The following is a 12,378-nucleotide window of genomic DNA, read 5'->3' as shown; positions in this document are numbered from 1 at the left end:
ACGAAGAGAGAAACGAGTACCAAGTACTCTCATAGCAACATGCCGAAACCCGGGATCGAACCAGGGACCTTTAGATCTTCAGTCTAACGCTCTCCCAACTGAGCTATTTTGGCTGCAAGCACAACTTTTTACGATATTCTAAGACCGTCAAATTTGTGGTGTTTTGATCTTTTCCACGGTGAAAACTCCAAACATCGACAAAGGAAAAGAGAAATCAAAATCATATTCAACATAGGTTGCAGAAAACCAAGAATGTGTCTGGGACTGTCATTTTAACACACTTCTCACAGACCTGCTTTTTCTTGCTTTATTTTTAGAATTTTCCCAAACTGCCAGACTTTCTGCTGATTTCGCACTTTAATGGGTGCCAAAACTACAACACACGAAGAGAGAAACGAGAACCAAATACGCTCATAGCAACATGCCGAAACCCGGGATCGAACCAGGGACCTTTAGATCTTCAGTCTAACGCTCTCCCAACTGAGCTATTTCGGCTGCAAGCACAACTTTTTACGATATTCTAAGACCGTTAAATTTGTGGTGTTTTGATCTTTTCCACGGTGAAAACTCCAAACATCGACAAAGGAAAAGAGAAATCAAAATCATATTCAAAATAGGTTGCAGAAAACCAAGAATGTGTCTGGGACTGTCATTTTAACACACTTCTCACGGACCTGCTTTGTCTTGCTTTATTTTTAGAATTTTCCCAAACTGCCAGACTTGCTGCTGATTTCGCACTTTCACGGGTGCCAAAACTACAACAAACGAAGAGAGAAAAGAGAATCAAGTACGCACATAGCAACCTGCCAAAACCCGGGATCGAACCAGGGACCTTTAGATCTTCAGTCTAACGCTCTCCCAACTGAGCTATTTCGGCTGCAAGCACAACTTTTTACGATATTCTAAGACCGTTAAATTTGTGGTGTTTTGATCTTTTCCACGGTGAAAACTCCAAACATCGACAAAGGAAAAGAGAAATCAAAATCATATTCAAAATAGGTTGCAGAAAACCAAGAATGTGTCTGGGACTGTCATTTTAACACACTTCTCACGGACCTGCTTTGTCTTGCTTTATTTTTAGAATTTTCCCAAACTGCCAGACTTGCTGCTGATTTCGCACTTTCACGGGTGCCAAAACTACAACAAACGAAGAGAGAAAAGAGAATCAAGTACGCACATAGCAACCTGCCAAAACCCGGGATCGAACCAGGGACCTTTAGATCTTCAGTCTAACGCTCTCCCAACTGAGCTATTTCGGCTGCATATGCAATGTTTTACGATATTCTAAGACCGTCAAATTTGTGGTGTTTTGATGTTTTCCAGGGAGAAAACTCCAAACATCGACAAAGGAAAAGAGAAATCAAAATCATATTCAACATAGGTTGCAGAAAACCAAGATTGTGTCTGGGACTGTCATTTTAACACACTTCTCACAGACCTGCTTTGTCTTGCTTTATTTTTAGAATTTTCCCAAACTGCCAGACTTTCTGCTGATTTCGCACTTTCATGGGTGCCAAAACTACAACACACGAAGAGAGAAACGAGTACCAAGTACTCTCATAGCAACATGCCGAAACCCGGGATCGAACCAGGGACCTTTAGATCTTCAGTCTAACGCTCTCCCAACTGAGCTATTTTGGCTGCAAGCACAACTTTTTACGATATTCTAAGACCGTCAAATTTGTGGTGTTTTGATCTTTTCCACGGTGAAAACTCCAAACATCGACAAAGGAAAAGAGAAATCAAAATCATATTCAACATAGGTTGCAGAAAACCAAGAATGTGTCTGGGACTGTCATTTTAACACACTTCTCACAGACCTGCTTTTTCTTGCTTTATTTTTAGAATTTTCCCAAACTGCCAGACTTTCTGCTGATTTCGCACTTTAATGGGTGCCAAAACTACAACACACGAAGAGAGAAACGAGAACCAAATACGCTCATAGCAACATGCCGAAACCCGGGATCGAACCAGGGACCTTTAGATCTTCAGTCTAACGCTCTCCCAACTGAGCTATTTCGGCTGCAAGCACAACTTTTTACGATATTCTAAGACCGTTAAATTTGTGGTGTTTTGATCTTTTCCACGGTGAAAACTCCAAACATCGACAAAGGAAAAGAGAAATCAAAATCATATTCAAAATAGGTTGCAGAAAACCAAGAATGTGTCTGGGACTGTCATTTTAACACACTTCTCACGGACCTGCTTTGTCTTGCTTTATTTTTAGAATTTTCCCAAACTGCCAGACTTGCTGCTGATTTCGCACTTTCACGGGTGCCAAAACTACAACAAACGAAGAGAGAAAAGAGAATCAAGTACGCACATAGCAACCTGCCAAAACCCGGGATCGAACCAGGGACCTTTAGATCTTCAGTCTAACGCTCTCCCAACTGAGCTATTTCGGCTGCAAGCACAACTTTTTACGATATTCTAAGACCGTTAAATTTGTGGTGGTTTGATCTTTTCCACGGTGAAAACTCCAAACATCGACAAAGGAAAAGAGAAATCAAAATCATATTCAAAATAGGTTGCAGAAAACCAAGAATGTGTCTGGGACTGTCATTTTAACACACTTCTCACGGACCTGCTTTGTCTTGCTTTATTTTTAGAATTTTCCCAAACTGCCAGACTTGCTGCTGATTTCGCACTTTCACGGGTGCCAAAACTACAACAAACGAAGAGAGAAAAGAGAATCAAGTACGCACATAGCAACCTGCCAAAACCCGGGATCGAACCAGGGACCTTTAGATCCTCAGTCTAACGCTCTCCCAACTGAGCTATTTCGGCTGCATATGCAATGTTTTACGATATTCTAAGACCGTCAAATTTGTGGTGTTTTGATGTTTTCCAGGGAGAAAACTCCAAACATCGACAAAGGAAAAGAGAAATCAAAATCATATTCAACATAGGTTGCAGAAAACCAAGATTGTGTCTGGGACTGTCATTTTAACACACTTCTCACAGACCTGCTTTTTCTTGCTTTATTTTTAGAATTTTCCCAAACTGCCAGACTTTCTGCTGATTTCGCACTTTAATGGGTGCCAAAACTACAACACACGAAGAGAGAAACGAGAACCAAATACGCTCATAGCAACATGCCGAAACCCGGGATCGAACCAGGGACCTTTAGATCTTCAGTCTAACGCTCTCCCAACTGAGCTATTTCGGCTGCAAGCACAACTTTTTACGATATTCTAAGACCGTTAAATTTGTGGTGTTTTGATCTTTTCCACGGTGAAAACTCCAAACATCGACAAAGGAAAAGAGAAATCAAAATCATATTCAAAATAGGTTGCAGAAAACCAAGAATGTGTCTGGGACTGTCATTTTAACACACTTCTCACGGACCTGCTTTGTCTTGCTTTATTTTTAGAATTTTCCCAAACTGCCAGACTTGCTGCTGATTTCGCACTTTCACGGGTGCCAAAACTACAACAAACGAAGAGAGAAAAGAGAATCAAGTACGCACATAGCAACCTGCCAAAACCCGGGATCGAACCAGGGACCTTTAGATCTTCAGTCTAACGCTCTCCCAACTGAGCTATTTCGGCTGCATATGCAATGTTTTACGATATTCTAAGACTGTCAAATTTGTGGTGTTTTGATGTTTTCCAGGGAGAAAACTCCAAACATCGACAAAGGAAAAGAGAAATCAAAATCATATTCAACATAGGTTGCAGAAAACCAAGATTGTGTCTGGGACTGTCATTTTAACACACTTCTCACAGACCTGCTTTGTCTTGCTTTATTTTTAGAATTTTCCCAGACTTTCTGCTGATTTCGCACTTTCATGGGTGCCAAAACTACAACACACGAAGAGAGAAACGAGTACCAAGTACACTCATAGCAACATGCCGAAACCCGGGATCGAACCAGGGACCTTTAGATCTTCAGTCTAACGCTCTCCCAACTGAGCTATTTTGGCTGCAAGCACAACTTTTTACGATATTCTAAGACTCCAAACATCGACAAAGGAAAAGAGAAATCAAAATCATATTCAACATAGGTTGCAGAAAACCAAGAATGTGTCTGGGACTGTCATTTTAACACACTTCTCACAGACCTGCTTTTTCTTGCTTTATTTTTAGAATTTTCCCAAACTGCCTGACTTTCTGCTGATTTCGCACTTCCATGGGTGCCAAAACTACAACACACGAAGAGAGAAACGAGAACCAAATACGCTCATAGCAACATGCCGAAACCCGGGATCGAACCAGGGACCTTTAGATCTTCAGTCTAACGCTCTCCCAACTGAGCTATTTCGGCTCCAAGCGCAACTTTTTACGATATTCTAAGACCGTTAAATTTGTGGTGTTTTGATCTTTTCCACGTTGAAAACTCCAAACATCGACAAAGGAAAAGAGAAATCAAAATCATATTCAAAATAGGTTGCAGAAAACCAAGAATGTGTCTGGGACTGTCATTTTAACACACTTCTCACGGACCTGCTTTGTCTTGCTTTATTTTTAGAATTTTCCCAAACTGCCAGACTTGCTGCTGATTTCGCACTTTCACGGGTGCCAAAACTACAACAAACGAAGAGAGAAAAGAGAATCAAGTACGCACATAGCAACCTGCCAAAACCCAGGATCGAACCAGGGACCTTTAGATCTTCAGTCTAACGCTCTCCCAACTGAGCTATTTCGGCTGCATATGCAACGTTTTACGATATTCTAAGACCGTCAAATTTGTGGTGTTTTGATGTTTTCCAGGGAGAAAACTCCAAACATCGACAAAGGAAAAGAGAAATCAAAATCATATTCAACATAGGTTGCAGAAAACCAAGAATGTGTCTGGGACTGTCATTTTAACACACTTCTCACGGACCTGCTTTGTCTTGCTTTATTTTTAGAATTTTCCCAAAATGCCACACTTGTTGCTGATTTCGCACATTCACGGGTGCCAAAACTGCAACAAACGAAGAGAGAAACGAGAATCAAGTACGCTCATAGCAACCTGCCGAAACCTGGGATCGAACCAGGGACCTTTAGATCTTCAGTCTAATGCTCTCCCAACTGAGCTTTTTCTGCTGCATACACAACTTTTTATGATATTATAAGACCGTCAAATTTGTGGTGTTTTGATGTTTTCCAGGGAAAAAACTCCAAACATCGGCAAAGGAAAAGAGAACTCAGAATCATATTCAACATAGGCTGCAGAAATCCTAGATTGTGTCTGGGACCATCATTTTAACACTCTTCTGACGGACCTGCCTTTTCTTGCTATATTTTTAGAATTTTCCCAAACTGCCAGACTTTCTGCTGATTTCGCACTTTCATGGGTGCCAAAACTACAATACACGAAGAGAGAAACGAGAACCAAATACGCTCATAGCAACATGCCGAAACCCGGGATCGAACCAGGGACCTTTAGATCTTCAGTCTAACGCTCTCCCAACTGAGCTATTTCGGCTTCAAGCACAACTTTTTACGATATTCTAAGACCGTCAAATTTGTGGTGTTTTGATCTTTTCCACGGTGAAAACTCCAAACATCGACAAAGGAAAAGAGAAATCAAAATCATATTCAAAATAGGTTGCAGAAAACCAAGAATGTGTCTGGGACTGTCATTTTAACACACTTCTCACGGACCTGCTTTGTCTTGCTTTATTTTTAGAATTTTCCCAAACTGCCAGACTTGCTGCTGATTTCGCACTTTCACGGGTGCCAAAACTACAACAAACGAAGAGAGAAAAGAGAATCAAGTACGCACATAGCAACCTGCCAAAACCCGGGATCGAACCAGGGACCTTTAGATCTTCAGTCTAACGCTCTCCCAACTGAGCTATTTCGGCTGCATATGCAATGTTTTACGATATTCTAAGACCGTCAAATTTGTGGTGTTTTGATGTTTTCCAGGGAGAAAACTCCAAACATCGACAAAGGAAAAGAGAAATCAAAATCATATTCAACATAGGTTGCAGAAAACCAAGATTGTGTCTGGGACTGTCATTTTAACACACTTCTCACAGACCTGCTTTGTCTTGCTTTATTTTTAGAATTTTCCCAAACTGCCAGACTTTCTGCTGATTTCGCACTTTCATGGGTGCCAAAACTACAACACACGAAGAGAGAAACGAGTACCAAGTACACTCATAGCAACATGCCGAAACCCGGGATCGAACCAGGGACCTTTAGATCTTCAGTCTAATGCTCTCCCAACTGAGCTATTTTGGCTGCAAGCACAACTTTTTACGATATTCTAAGACCGTCAAATTTGTGGTGTTTTGATCTGTTCCACGGTGAAAACTCCAAACATCGACAAAGGAAAAGAGAAATCAAAATCATATTCAAAATAGGTTGCAGAAAACCAAGAATGTGTCTGGGACTGTCATTTTAACACACTTCTCACGGACCTGCTTTGTCTTGCTTTATTTTTAGAATTTTCCCAAACTGCCAGACTTGCTGCTGATTTCGCACTTTCACGGGTGCCAAAACTACAACAAACGAAGAGAGAAAAGAGAATCAAGTACGCACATAGCAACCTGCCAAAACCCGGGATCGAACCAGGGACCTTTAGATCTTCAGTCTAACGCTCTCCCAACTGAGCTATTTCGGCTGCATATGCAATGTTTTACGATATTCTAAGACCGTCAAATTTGTGGTGTTTTGATGTTTTCCAGGGAGAAAACTCCAAACATCGACAAAGGAAAAGAGAAATCAAAATCATATTCAACATAGGTTGCAGAAAAACAAGATTGTGTCTGGGACTGTCATTTTAACACACTTCTCACAGACCTGCTTTGTCTTGCTTTATTTTTAGAATTTTCCCAAACTGCCAGACTTTCTGCTGATTTCGCACTTTCATGGGTGCCAAAACTACAACACACGAAGAGAGAAACGAGTACCAAGTACTCTCATAGCAACATGCCGAAACCCGGGATCGAACCAGGGACCTTTAGATCTTCAGTCTAACGCTCTCCCAACTGAGCTATTTTGGCTGCAAGCACAACTTTTTACGATATTCTAAGACCGTCAAATTTGTGGTGTTTTGATCTTTTCCACGGTGAAAACTCCAAACATCGACAAAGGAAAAGAGAAATCAAAATCATATTCAACATAGGTTGCAGAAAACCAAGAATGTGTCTGGGACTGTCATCTTAACACACTTCTCACAGACCTGCTTTTTCTTGCTTTATTTTTAGAATTTTCCCAAACTGCCAGACTTTCTGCTGATTTCGCACTTTCATGGGTGCCAAAACTACAACACACGAAGAGAGAAACGAGAACCAAATACGCTCATAGCAACATGCCGAAACCCGGGATCGAACCAGGGACCTTTAGATCTTCAGTCTAACGCTCTCCCAACTGAGCTATTTCGGCTGCAAGCGCAACTTTTTACGATATTCTAAGACCGTTAAATTTGTGGTGTTTTGATCTTTTCCACGGTGAAAACTCCAAACATCGACAAAGGAAAAGAGAAATCAAAATCATATTCAAAATAGGTTGCAGAAAACCAAGAATGTGTCTGGGACTGTCATTTTAACACACTTCTCACGGACCTGCTTTGTCTTGCTTTATTTTTAGAATTTTCCCAAACTGCCAGACTTGCTGCTGATTTCGCACTTTCACGGGTGCCAAAACTACAACAAACGAAGAGAGAAAAGAGAATCAAGTACGCACATAGCAACCTGCCAAAACCCGGGATCGAACCAGGGACCTTTAGATCTTCAGTCTAACGCTCTCCCAACTGAGCTATTTCGGCTGCATATGCAATGTTTTACGATATTCTAAGACCGTCAAATTTGTGGTGTTTTGATGTTTTCCAGGGAGAAAACTCCAAACATCGACAAAGGAAAAGAGAAATCAAAATCATATTCAACATAGGTTGCAGAAAACCAAGATTGTGTCTGGGACTGTCATTTTAACACACTTCTCACAGACCTGCTTTGTCTTGCTTTATTTTTAGAATTTTCCCAAACTGCCAGACTTGCTGCTGATTTCGCACTTTCATGGGTGCCAAAACTACAACACACGAAGATAGAAACGAGAACCAAATACGCTCATAGCAACATGCCGAAACCCGGGATCGAACCAGGGACCTTTAGATCTTCAGTCTAACGCTCTCCCAACTGAGCTATTTCGGCTGCAAGCACAACTTTTTACGATATTCTAAGACCGTCAAATTTGTGGTGTTTTGATCTGTTCCACGGTGAAAACTCCAAACATCGACAAAGGAAAAGAGAAATCAAAATCATATTCAACATAGGTTGCAGAAAACCAAGAATGTGTCTGGGACTGTCATTTTAACACACTTCTCACAGACCTGCATTTTCTTGCTATATTTTTAGAATTTTCCCAAACTGCCAGACTTTCTGCTGATTTCGCACTTTCATGGGTGCCAAAACTACAACACACGAAGAGAGAAACGAGAACCAAATACACTCATAGCAACATGCCGAAACCCGGGATCGAACCAGGGACCTTTAGATCTTCAGTCTAACGCTCTCCCAACTGAGCTATTTCGGCTGCAAGAGCAACTTTTTACGATATTCTAAGACCGTTAAATTTGTGGTGTTTTGATCTTTTCCACGGTGAAAACTCCAAACATCGACAAAGGAAAAGAGAAATCAAAATCATATTCAAAATAGGTTGCAGAAAACCAAGAATGTGTCTGGGACTGTCATTTTAACACACTTCTCACGGACCTGCTTTGTCTTGCTTTATTTTTAGAATTTTCCCAAACTGCCAGACTTGCTGCTGATTTCGCACTTTCACGGGTGCCAAAACTACAACAAACGAAGAGAGAAAAGAGAATCAAGTACGCACATAGCAACCTGCCAAAACCCGGGATCGAACCAGGGACCTTTAGATCTTCAGTCTAACGCTCTCCCAACTGAGCTATTTCGGCTGCATATGCAATGTTTTACGATATTCTAAGACCGTCAAATTTGTGGTGTTTTGATGTTTTCCAGGGAGAAAACTCCAAACATCGACAAAGGAAAAGAGAAATCAAAATCATATTCAACATAGGTTGCAGAAAACCAAGATTGTGTCTGGGACTGTCATTTTAACACACTTCTTACAGACCTGCTTTGTCTTGCTTTATTTTTAGAATTTTCCCAAACTGCCAGACTTGCTGCTGATTTCGCACTTTCATGGGTGCCAAAACTACAACACACGAAGATAGAAACGAGAACCAAATACGCTCATAGCAACATGCCGAAACCCGGGATCGAACCAGGGACCTTTAGATCTTCAGTCTAACGCTCTCCCAACTGAGCTATTTCGGCTGCAAGCACAACTTTTTACGATATTCTAAGACCGTTAAATTTGTGGTGTTTTGATCTTTTCCACGGTGAAAACTCCAAACATCGACAAAGGAAAAGAGAAATCAAAATCATATTCAAAATAGGTTGCAGAAAACCAAGAATGTGTCTGGGACTGTCATTTTAACACACTTCTCACGGACCTGCTTTGTCTTGCTTTATTTTTAGAATTTTCCCAAACTGCCAGACTTGCTGCTGATTTCGCACTTTCACGGGTGCCAAAACTACAACAAACGAAGAGAGAAAAGAGAATCAAGTACGCACATAGCAACCTGCCAAAACCCGGGATCGAACCAGGGACCTTTAGATCTTCAGTCTAACGCTCTCCCAACTGAGCTATTTCGGCTGCAAGCACAACTTTTTACGATATTCTAAGACCGTTAAATTTGTGGTGTTTTGATCTTTTCCACGGTGAAAACTCCAAACATCGACAAAGGAAAAGAGAAATCAAAATCATATTCAAAATAGGTTGCAGAAAACCAAGAATGTGTCTGGGACTGTCATTTTAACACACTTCTCACGGACCTGCTTTGTCTTGCTTTATTTTTAGAATTTTCCCAAACTGCCAGACTTGCTGCTGATTTCGCACTTTCACGGGTGCCAAAACTACAACAAACGAAGAGAGAAAAGAGAATCAAGTACGCACATAGCAACCTGCCAAAACCCGGGATCGAACCAGGGACCTTTAGATCTTCAGTCTAACGCTCTCCCAACTGAGCTATTTCGGCTGCATATGCAATGTTTTACGATATTCTAAGACCGTCAAATTTGTGGTGTTTTGATGTTTTCCAGGGAGAAAACTCCAAACATCGACAAAGGAAAAGAGAAATCAAAATCATATTCAACATAGGTTGCAGAAAAACAAGATTGTGTCTGGGACTGTCATTTTAACACACTTCTCACAGACCTGCTTTGTCTTGCTTTATTTTTAGAATTTTCCCAAACTGCCAGACTTGCTGCTGATTTCGCACTTTCATGGGTGCCAAAACTACAACACACGAAGATAGAAACGAGAACCAAATACGCTCATAGCAACATGCCGAAACCCGGGATCGAACCAGGGACCTTTAGATCTTCAGTCTAACGCTCTCCCAACTGAGCTATTTCGGCTGCAAGCACAACTTTTTACGATATTCTAAGACCGTCAAATTTGTGGTGTTTTGATCTGTTCCACGGTGAAAACTCCAAACATCGACAAAGGAAAAGAGAAATCAAAATCATATTCAACATAGGTTGCAGAAAACCAAGAATGTGTCTGGGACTGTCATTTTAACACACTTCTCACAGACCTGCATTTTCTTGCTATATTTTTAGAATTTTCCCAAACTGCCAGACTTTCTGCTGATTTCGCACTTTCATGGGTGCCAAAACTACAATACACGAAGAGAGAAACGAGAACCAAATACGCTCATAGCAACATGCCGAAACCCGGGATCGAACCAGGGACCTTTAGATCTTCAGTCTAACGCTCTCCCAACTGAGCTATTTCGGCTGCAAGCACAACTTTTTACGATATTCTAAGACCGTCAAATTTGTGGTGTTTTGATCTGTTCCACGGTGAAAACTCCAAACATCGACAAAGGAAAAGAGAAATCAAAATCATATTCAACATAGGTTGCAGAAAACCAAGAATGTGTCTGGGACTGTCATTTTAACACACTTCTCACAGACCTGCATTTTCTTGCTATATTTTTAGAATTTTCCCAAACTGCCAGACTTTCTGCTGATTTCGCACTTTCATGGGTGCCAAAACTACAACACACGAAGAGAGAAACGAGAACCAAATACGCTCATAGCAACATGCCGAAACCCGGGATCGAACCAGGGACCTTTAGATCTTCAGTCTAACGCTCTCCCAACTGAGCTATTTCGGCTGCAAGCGCAACTTTTTACGATATTCTAAGACCGTTAAATTTGTGGTGTTTTGATCTTTTCCACGGTGAAAACTCCAAACATCGACAAAGGAAAAGAGAAATCAAAATCATATTCAAAATAGGTTGCAGAAAACCAAGAATGTGTCTGGGACTGTCATTTTAACACACTTCTCACGGACCTGCTTTGTCTTGCTTTATTTTTAGAATTTTCCCAAACTGCCAGACTTGCTGCTGATTTCGCACTTTCACGGGTGCCAAAACTACAACAAACGAAGAGAGAAAAGAGAATCAAGTACGCACATAGCAACCTGCCAAAACCCGGGATCGAACCAGGGACCTTTAGATCTTCAGTCTAACGCTCTCCCAACTGAGCTATTTCGGCTGCAAGCACAACTTTTTACGATATTCTAAGACCGTCAAATTTGTGGTGTTTTGATCTGTTCCACGGTGAAAACTCCAAACATCGACAAAGGAAAAGAGAAATCAAAATCATATTCAACATAGGTTGCAGAAAACCAAGAATGTGTCTGGGACTGTCATTTTAACACACTTCTCACAGACCTGCATTTTCTTGCTATATTTTTAGAATTTTCCCAAACTGCCAGACTTTCTGCTGATTTCGCACTTTCATGGGTGCCAAAACTACAACACACGAAGAGAGAAACGAGAACCAAATACGCTCATAGCAACATGCCGAAACCCGGGATCGAACCAGGGACCTTTAGATCTTCAGTCTAACGCTCTCCCAACTGAGCTATTTCGGCTGCAAGCGCAACTTTTTACGATATTCTAAGACCGTCAAATTTGTGGTGTTTTGATCTTTTCCACGGTGAAAACTCCAAACATCGACAAAGGAAAAGAGAAATCAAAATCATATTCAAAATAGGTTGCAGAAAACCAAGAATGTGTCTGGGACTGTCATTTTAACACACTTCTCACGGACCTGCTTTGTCTTGCTTTATTTTTAGAATTTTCCCAAACTGCCAGACTTGCTGCTGATTTCGCACTTTCACGGGTGCCAAAACTACAACAAACGAAGAGAGAAAAGAGAATCAAGTACGCACATAGCAACCTGCCAAAACCCGGGATCGAACCAGGGACCTTTAGATCTTCAGTCTAACGCTCTCCCAACTGAGCTATTTCGGCTGCATATGCAATGTTTTACGATATTCTAAGACCGTCAAATTTGTGGTGTTTTGATGTTTTCCAGGGAGAAAACTCCAAACATCGACAAAG

At 41.1% G+C, this 12,378-nt stretch overlaps 14 non-coding genes across 14 annotated transcripts; all 14 read right to left on the bottom strand.

The window, feature by feature from the left end:
- Positions 1 to 422: 422 nt before the first annotated feature.
- Positions 423 to 495, bottom strand: TRNAF-GAA (transfer RNA phenylalanine (anticodon GAA)). The gene has a single exon. It is a non-coding gene; the product is annotated as a tRNA-Phe (tRNA).
- Positions 496 to 1,950: 1,455 nt separating this feature from the next.
- TRNAF-GAA (transfer RNA phenylalanine (anticodon GAA)) lies at positions 1,951 to 2,023 on the bottom strand. The gene has a single exon. It is a non-coding gene; the product is annotated as a tRNA-Phe (tRNA).
- A 691-nt stretch (positions 2,024 to 2,714) lies between these two features.
- On the bottom strand, positions 2,715 to 2,787 carry TRNAL-GAG (transfer RNA leucine (anticodon GAG)). Its single transcript has one exon. It is a non-coding gene; the product is annotated as a tRNA-Leu (tRNA).
- Positions 2,788 to 3,096: 309 nt separating this feature from the next.
- On the bottom strand, positions 3,097 to 3,169 carry TRNAF-GAA (transfer RNA phenylalanine (anticodon GAA)). Its single transcript has one exon. It is a non-coding gene; the product is annotated as a tRNA-Phe (tRNA).
- Positions 3,170 to 4,193: 1,024 nt separating this feature from the next.
- Positions 4,194 to 4,266, bottom strand: TRNAF-GAA (transfer RNA phenylalanine (anticodon GAA)). Its single transcript has one exon. It is a non-coding gene; the product is annotated as a tRNA-Phe (tRNA).
- Positions 4,267 to 5,339: 1,073 nt separating this feature from the next.
- Positions 5,340 to 5,412, bottom strand: TRNAF-GAA (transfer RNA phenylalanine (anticodon GAA)). Its single transcript has one exon. It is a non-coding gene; the product is annotated as a tRNA-Phe (tRNA).
- A 1,837-nt stretch (positions 5,413 to 7,249) lies between these two features.
- Positions 7,250 to 7,322, bottom strand: TRNAF-GAA (transfer RNA phenylalanine (anticodon GAA)). The gene has a single exon. It is a non-coding gene; the product is annotated as a tRNA-Phe (tRNA).
- Positions 7,323 to 8,013: 691 nt separating this feature from the next.
- TRNAF-GAA (transfer RNA phenylalanine (anticodon GAA)) lies at positions 8,014 to 8,086 on the bottom strand. The gene has a single exon. It is a non-coding gene; the product is annotated as a tRNA-Phe (tRNA).
- Positions 8,087 to 8,395: 309 nt separating this feature from the next.
- TRNAF-GAA (transfer RNA phenylalanine (anticodon GAA)) lies at positions 8,396 to 8,468 on the bottom strand. Its single transcript has one exon. It is a non-coding gene; the product is annotated as a tRNA-Phe (tRNA).
- A 691-nt stretch (positions 8,469 to 9,159) lies between these two features.
- TRNAF-GAA (transfer RNA phenylalanine (anticodon GAA)) lies at positions 9,160 to 9,232 on the bottom strand. The gene has a single exon. It is a non-coding gene; the product is annotated as a tRNA-Phe (tRNA).
- Positions 9,233 to 10,305: 1,073 nt separating this feature from the next.
- On the bottom strand, positions 10,306 to 10,378 carry TRNAF-GAA (transfer RNA phenylalanine (anticodon GAA)). Its single transcript has one exon. It is a non-coding gene; the product is annotated as a tRNA-Phe (tRNA).
- A 309-nt stretch (positions 10,379 to 10,687) lies between these two features.
- On the bottom strand, positions 10,688 to 10,760 carry TRNAF-GAA (transfer RNA phenylalanine (anticodon GAA)). The gene has a single exon. It is a non-coding gene; the product is annotated as a tRNA-Phe (tRNA).
- A 309-nt stretch (positions 10,761 to 11,069) lies between these two features.
- Positions 11,070 to 11,142, bottom strand: TRNAF-GAA (transfer RNA phenylalanine (anticodon GAA)). Its single transcript has one exon. It is a non-coding gene; the product is annotated as a tRNA-Phe (tRNA).
- A 691-nt stretch (positions 11,143 to 11,833) lies between these two features.
- On the bottom strand, positions 11,834 to 11,906 carry TRNAF-GAA (transfer RNA phenylalanine (anticodon GAA)). Its single transcript has one exon. It is a non-coding gene; the product is annotated as a tRNA-Phe (tRNA).
- Between the last annotated feature and the right edge of the window lie 472 nt (positions 11,907 to 12,378).

The sequence above is a fragment of the Eleutherodactylus coqui genome, chromosome 3, assembly GCF_035609145.1.
Source record: "Eleutherodactylus coqui strain aEleCoq1 chromosome 3, aEleCoq1.hap1, whole genome shotgun sequence".
NCBI lineage: Eukaryota > Metazoa > Chordata > Amphibia > Anura > Eleutherodactylidae > Eleutherodactylus > Eleutherodactylus coqui.
This window is presented reverse-complemented; position numbering and strand designations above follow the sequence as displayed.